The following is a 7,559-nucleotide window of genomic DNA, read 5'->3' on the forward strand; positions in this document are numbered from 1 at the left end:
TATTGCCTGCATGAGTGATGGTGGTGGTTGGAGGGACCGATGGCGTCGACTGGCATGGCAACCGTGCTTCAGTCAGTCTGCCTTAGGGCAGCTGTGACTACAATACCACTGGGTATGGAGTGACTTAATAATGCTCTGTAAAGCGTCTTTGTGACAAATGTCTGTGAAAAGTGCTATATAAATGAAAAACTTACTTACTTACATTTTCAGGAGTCTGTGATCAATGCGAGTAGAGTTGATTGGACAAAACAGTCCATATGTTCAGTTTAACTAGATGCCATTCTCTAAACAAGGAATCAAATTGTAACGCTGACACAAAATAATTTTGTGAAATATACTAACAAAATATCTATAAGAGTTTAGATGGGCTAATTGCACATGGATGGTCCATTTTTTTCAAAACAAATATGGCTGCTTACAAGAAAAAAATTTAAGAAAAGAAAATATCGCAAGGGACCAAAAAACATTTCTGCAGAATCAATGAGCGAAGCTTTAAACTGTTAGTCTGAGGTGAGAGAAATATAACTTTATTTGTAAATGATGAGCGACCAATGAACACCTTTGTTTCACATGTGTCATTGAAATAAACAATTCTGATTGGACGATCATGTTTGATTCTGGCTCAAGACACGGCAAAGGGAGTGGAGACCAGACTGATATCCCTTTGTATAAAAAAATACTGAAATTTACCAGGCAATACAATATCGAAACAGTATCACAATTCAATATCACGACATACTCTTATTAATTAAAATCAACCCTCCCACGCCAAATGATCCCAACAACTGACCCACTTTCAGCCCTCACACACACTCAGGCTGAGCAGTAGACAGACATAATCCTGCTGCAAAATATGAGGTGGAAAAAAATCTAAATGAATTACTCAATAAATTATTTACATAGTTACTAAAAGTGAGTCTGTTTTATCTGATATTTTTACCAGACCAGTGATGGCAAGCAACAAGGATGAAAAATAAGTTGTGTTGAATCTGTAGTGTCGTCCTGGGACAGAGGGGAGAGGAGCTGGGAGTCTGGCGTCTCCTCTTTGACTCTTCTCCAGCTCTATCCTGGCCTCGACATCTGAACAAAACTATGATTCCACGGCCAAGACCGAGTCCTTAGAATGTGCTGATACTGCCCGAGATAATGACAAATGTCTCCCTGCAGATCTGATATGAGCAGTGGAGGTTTTAAAGGCCCTGCACCCGATTTTCCCATGTATTTCAGAACTATTTGTCTTGCCCCAGCACAGATAAATTGTATAAGCAGCTCTTGAGTTCAAAACATGTCCGCTATGTGTTGTATGCATGTAATAAAAAGTCAGCTGTTGCTAGTTGTTACTTGCATTATCGCGGCAGCAAAATTAAGTTCTGGCTTTTGAAAGTTGTGAAAATTGCATATAAACAGCAGAGTGAATAATTACGATGTTAAAGATGTATTTATGGATATACAGTATCATTGCTCTATCTAGAATGTTCCACAGTATGACTTTAAACAGTTCTACCTTACATTTATTCAATTACAGGTAGTTTTATAGCTCAAAAACACTACAAAAAACAGGCATTCTGACTGTGAGTGGGGTCGCCTCTCCACAGATCTAACTTCTAACATGGTCTGGTTTGGTCTCTGGTAATTTGAATACCATACTATGAAACATTCCAGACAAAACAATAACATCTCCATGGAGAAAATGCATTTGACAGACTCTACAACAGAAAAGTTTCACAATGCACCTTTAAAGTAAGTGAGGACCACTGAAAATCCTTTAAAAACAACTAGGTCTGTTTTTAACATGTTTCAGACAGTAATATTCAGGTACATCACCTTTTAACTGGGACTGAACATCTGAACTCCACCCATAAACACTTTTCAAATAGAGTTTGTAAACTGGGCAGTACCTGGAGGACTAAAGAAGAGAGTGAAGGGAGAGGAGGGTCAGGGTCTGGAGGTGTAATAACAGTGTGATTGGTCCAGCAGGTATCCACACTTTAAACATTTAAACGTTTGCCTTTGTCTTCAGTAGGTTAGATTACTGTAACGGCCTGCTCACTGACTTCTCCAAACAAGCTGTGAGACAAGCTGCAGTACATCCAGAACGCTGCAGCTCTGGTCTTGATTCAAACCAGGAAGAATCAGCATAAGACATAAGTCCTGTGCTCAGGTCTCTGCACTGGCCCCTGTGGCTCAGAGAATAGACTTTAAAGTGGCTCTGCTTCTCTTCATTTCTCTCCATGGCCTAGCATCAAAGTACACGTACTTTGACACGTTAGTGCCATATGAACCATCTCGCCCTCTGAGGAGCTCAGGGACCGGCCTCCTGCTGGTGCCCAGAGTCAGGACTAAACATGGGGAGTCAGCATTTCAGATTCATGCAGTTCAAACCTGGAACCTGAGGTATGCACTGAATTTTCAGTCCCGCTTCTGCCCTGCTACCGCAAAGAATTGTAATTTTCAGTCCTGCTCCTGCCCACATCTGCAATATTTTGTCCGCTCCCACCTGCAAATCCTGCAAGATGGGGACGTTTGCTTTCTTAAGCTCTATCAAACATGAAAGGAATTGTCGAAAATGTGTGTGAGATTAGACCACATACGCAAGTTTAGGCAGTTTAAAATGTTTTTATTAAAGCCAAATAAAATCTACAGCTTAAATGATGTATGATAGGCATACATGAATCCTTTGTATATTTTACTTTACACTCATATTTAGTTTGCTTGATTGCAGTTTATCCTGCTCACACCCGTGCCCGCAATGAGCTTTCAAAATGTGTCCCGCACCGCACTGTTTTGCATGGGGTCATCGAGTGCAGGGCTCTAACTGGAATAGTCTTGAACATGTGAGACAAACCTCTACTTTGACACTGTTTAAATCCAGGTTCAAAACAGTTCTGTTTAGCTGCATATGACTGAAAGGCTTTCATTCTTCTCTTCTCTCTCATTTAATGTCTCTTTCTCTTTTTAATTTCATGATGATTATTTATGTTTTGATTTGTTTGTATTGTGATTTTAATGTATTTCTTATTCTGTAAAGCACGTTGAATTACTTTGTGTATGAAGTGATACAAATAAACTTGCCTTGCCTAAACTCTGCCCCAGGTGTACTCGGAAGCATCTGGCTGTAATCGGGGTAGTCCTTTGTGATGTCACGTAGTACTTGAAACTGCAGAGGCCACTGAATGCAGCACACATGATTAAAGGTATTGTTGACCATTTTTGATTTATTTTGAAAATGTTATTATTTTTTCTTAATTTTATTTATTATTATTATTATTATTATTATTATTTTATTTTATTTTATTTTTTATTTATTTTTATTTTTTTTTTTCTTCTGCGTCTGTTAAGGGTGGATGTGGGGAGGCCGAATCAGGGTTTGGGAATGGGGAGGAGGGGGTTTAAATGTGGCATTTGTATATTTGTACATCTTGTGGCATTATTGTGTGGCCGTAAAACCACAATATAGGAAAAAATAGATAAATAAATAAAATATATATGACAAAAAAAAAGGTATTGTTGACCAGAAACCTGCAAGATCATCTAGTTTACGCCAGAGGTGAGATCGGGCCTAAAAAATCCAGCCCGACCCGACCCGGCCCGCGGGTATTAAAACCCGACCCGGCCCGAGCCCGACCAATTAACTTGATTTGCAGGCCCGAGCCCGAAGCAAACCCGAAATGTCATATTTTATTTGTGAGGACTCGGGAGGAGGAGCAGTGCTCAGCGTCGAGGTGCCAGTCTTTTTACTCTCGTATGAAAGCAAAGCGCCACATTGACGACATTCAGCGAAGCCAACGCAAGTTTCTGTAGCATTTTCAACAATCAATTTGAAGCTTTTCCACACCTCACTCTTACCGGTGCATGTTTGTCTTTTCAGTTCTCCTGCCTTTAGTTTAACTTCTTGCTCCTCCATATTGGGGACACCAGGTCAAAATAGATGCAGACTTGCGGAGGGGAAGATGATTAAATTAAGAGGGGGCGTTCACGTGCGCAGAGCTCTGGCTCTGCGGATCCTGTTTAGTAGTTAAATAGCAATTACATTACATTACTTCTCTGTTTTATCCATATTATTTATTTTATAACAAGTATTCCTTAGTTTAGTATCCACACATCGTTTTAGCATACATTTTATAAACATATATTTATTTGAAGCCCGACCCGACCCGAAGTAATGATTGACATTTTAGACTTCGGGTCGGGTCGGGCTTGGGCTCGGTCTTAAGATCTTACCTCTAGTTTACGCTACAATTGCTAAAAAATGATTAGAAACGATGCACAATACTCTTAAAACACCATACGCACTGTTGATTTAGTGTTTAGTTCCATTTTAAGGTGGAAAAAGCTGATGATAGTTAAAAGAAAACAGGAGTTTTGTACTGTGAATTTGAACAGCTGAGGTGAGGAGAGGTCATTGGCACTTGGTGTTAGGTTGAGTTGAGCTTTACGACTGCTTTGAGTGTTTGTGTGGATGTTTTATGGCTCTTTTGTGGATGTAGTCAGTTGATAAACTCATCAAAGTAATAAAAGTCATGGCACACTAAATTCATATAGAGCAAAAAATGTTCCACAAGTTTGTCTTTGCACATTTTCACACAGAGAAACAAAACAAAAGCCAAGTTTGAATGAATTAGCCCCCAAACAGAGACCACAAAGGAAGAACTTGGTGAACAATTATGTCTTTGTGCTGTTTTATTGCTTAAAGATGCACTGTGTAACTTTTCCAATGTCCGTCAAATTCTTTTCTCTTTGGAGATGTCATTGCTCTGCCTGAAATGTTCCACGCTACGACATTAAACAGCGCTACTTTACATTTAAACTGAGACTTAGACAAATTGTATTGATTCACATGGGAAATTATTTGGATTTATTCAGTTACCAGTGGTTTCTTTGCTCAAAAATACCTAGAAAAAACGGTATTCTGACTGACCGCTCCACAGATCTAACCTCTAACTTGGTCTGTTTTGATTCCATGAAGATAGAAACGTTAATGCCATACTGTGAAACTTCCCAGACAAAGCAATAACATCTCCATGGAGGCACAATGCACCTTTAAATTAGGAAATTGTAACTTTTCTGGTTTCGGAGTATCAGTCACCTGCTTGTCTCCATGGAGATGTTACTGCTTTGCCTGGAATATCCCAAAGTATGGCATTAAACATGGAGACAACCATGGAGACAAACAGGAGACATCACAAAGTCAAGTTACAAAAGATGAGATATGTGGAGAGGCAAGCCCGTTTAATGTTATACTGTGGAGGATTTCTGATAAAGCAGCAACAACATCTCCATGGAGACAAAGTAAGCTACAGACGTCCTATAAGGAATGTTACCAAGTGCAGCTTCTATTAAGCCCTGATGAAGACCAGTTTGGTTGAAACATGTTGGCTTTGACCATTTAAATAAAGGCCTTTTAACTATATTTTTCCTCGTGCGATTTAGACTTCTTTGGAGTGCCTGGAGTCTGTTGTGTTTTAGTTTTGATCCTTTTTCCAAGCGCACCCTTTACCTGCTCCCACCGATTGGAAGACTTGCAGCAAACAGCCACATTTTAGTTTTTTCTGTGCAGCTTTAATGTTCTCTTCATGGAAACTGTCTGACCTCGCAGCATTAGGATTCATTCGCTCAGCAGTAGGCAGGTACTTTTTTTATTTAACCAATCGCTGCTATTTGGTCGTGACGTATGTAATGCGCCAAATCCTGTGGGTAGAAGGGTAGGGTATAACGTCTTTCCCCTTGATAAAATTCACCAAATATTCTCTTTGTTTAAATCCTCAATCTCGGGAATTGTTGCCAGCACAGAATGTCTGGCTTCGTCTACATCCATCTCGACCGCTTTGTTTACTGTTGTGCTGTACCAAAAAAGGGACCCAGACAGACGCTTGAGTTTGACGTCCTGACTTCATAGCTCTTCGCTGATTGGCTGGTGCATGGTCTACAACTTCTGAGGTTCTGCCAAACCGTCTAGTGCACAGGTGTCAAACATACGGCCCGGGGGCCAGATCCGGCCCTCCAAGACCTTTAATCTGGCCCTCGGCTGATTTTCTACAAAAATATTTTAATTATATTTTCTATTCAAATCTTGTTAATTTTCTGTGGTGTTTATCACAGCAGCGTCTCCAGCGTCTCTGTACGTGGCCCCTCCCACCAGAGCAGCACAAATGAAGACTTGTCTCTTTCCAAAAGGACGATCATTTTGACTGTTGACCGTGACACCCTCATCAGCAAAATGTCCAAAATGAGAAAAGTGGAGCCGAGTGCAGGATTTTCCAAGAAAAAAATTATTTATTCCTGTCTGCATACAAGTTCATGTTAAAACATTGTGTTGAAACTGAATTTTTCTTAAAGTTTCAGGTTGTTCATAATATTATAATATTATAATAAGAAAGAATTCATCAATTAAAAAAGATTTCTGTAATAGATTTGTGTTTCTCTGCACAAATATTTGAACTTATTGTTATTTTTGGGGTTTATATTAGAACCCGACCGATATATCGGCTGGCCGATATTATCGGCCAATATGGGCACCTGGAGACATATCGGCTATCGGCCGATATGCTTGCTGATATGGGCCGATATTTCACGTGGGCATGTTATATCTCGTTATAAAGCTTAGACTCTCTACATTATGTTCATTTAATCCAATTTACAGACAGATAAATGTCCTAATATGTGGCTCCACATCAGTATTTATCTACGGTGTAATTTTGTCTGTGTCTGTGTCCGTACTGTCCCTGAACACACCACCGGAGTGACGTCACTTCACTCGCGTGTGTTTGTTTACACCCGCAGTGGTGCGCAACACTGAGATTATATTCTTTTTCGAACAATCGGTTTGAGTCTGGATTAAAAGGACATTTATTAGTGCAGACTTGTGATGTGAGGAGGAGCCTGTGTGAGCGGTGAGTGTTGGAAATACATCGACTTTGAAGCTAGTTTAGGTTTTGTTAGCAATTAGCTGCTGTAGCTCCCGCACATAAACAGACTGTTTTCTATTGGCCTATTGTAAAGTGACTATATTGTCCGTATATTTGTTACTGGACCAGTATTGATATGTAAATGAGCTGTGAATAGACGTGTGAATGATCCATATTTATGCTATAATTAATTACCGCGGTGCGCACGTTTTTACGGCTAAAGGCTAATAGCGTTAGTTTATTTACTAGCTAGGAGTTATGGGTCGGTCGCGATCGAAGCGGCTCTTAGATCCGGCTCATTGAAACGGGAGCATGTTTCTTATTGGGAGCCGTGTTTTCTCTTTTTCTCACTTTTTCTCTTCAAGCCGCATATAGACCCGTAGTTTGACAGCAGCAGCGGCTGAAAACGAAACTTTCAGAAATCTGCGTGTGCATAGGATAAAAAAGTGCATATTTGGCTGCAGTTCAGCATAAAATGAATAAACCAGGACTAATCTTGGGCTCGAGTGCAGGAGAAAGATAGAAACTGAGTCCCGACATTCAGTCCTGGTTCAGTCCTGCTTGCAACAAAACAATCTCAAGAGTCGCTTGGGAGCCGGAAGAGCCAGCTGCTTTAGTGAGCCGAGCCGGATCTCCAAAAAAAAAAAAAAAAAC

Source organism: Boleophthalmus pectinirostris, unplaced genomic scaffold (assembly GCF_026225935.1).
Source record: "Boleophthalmus pectinirostris isolate CB_2022bp ecotype Guang Dong unplaced genomic scaffold, ASM2622593v1 HiC_scaffold_9, whole genome shotgun sequence".
In the NCBI taxonomy this organism is placed as follows: domain Eukaryota; kingdom Metazoa; phylum Chordata; class Actinopteri; order Gobiiformes; family Gobiidae; genus Boleophthalmus; species Boleophthalmus pectinirostris.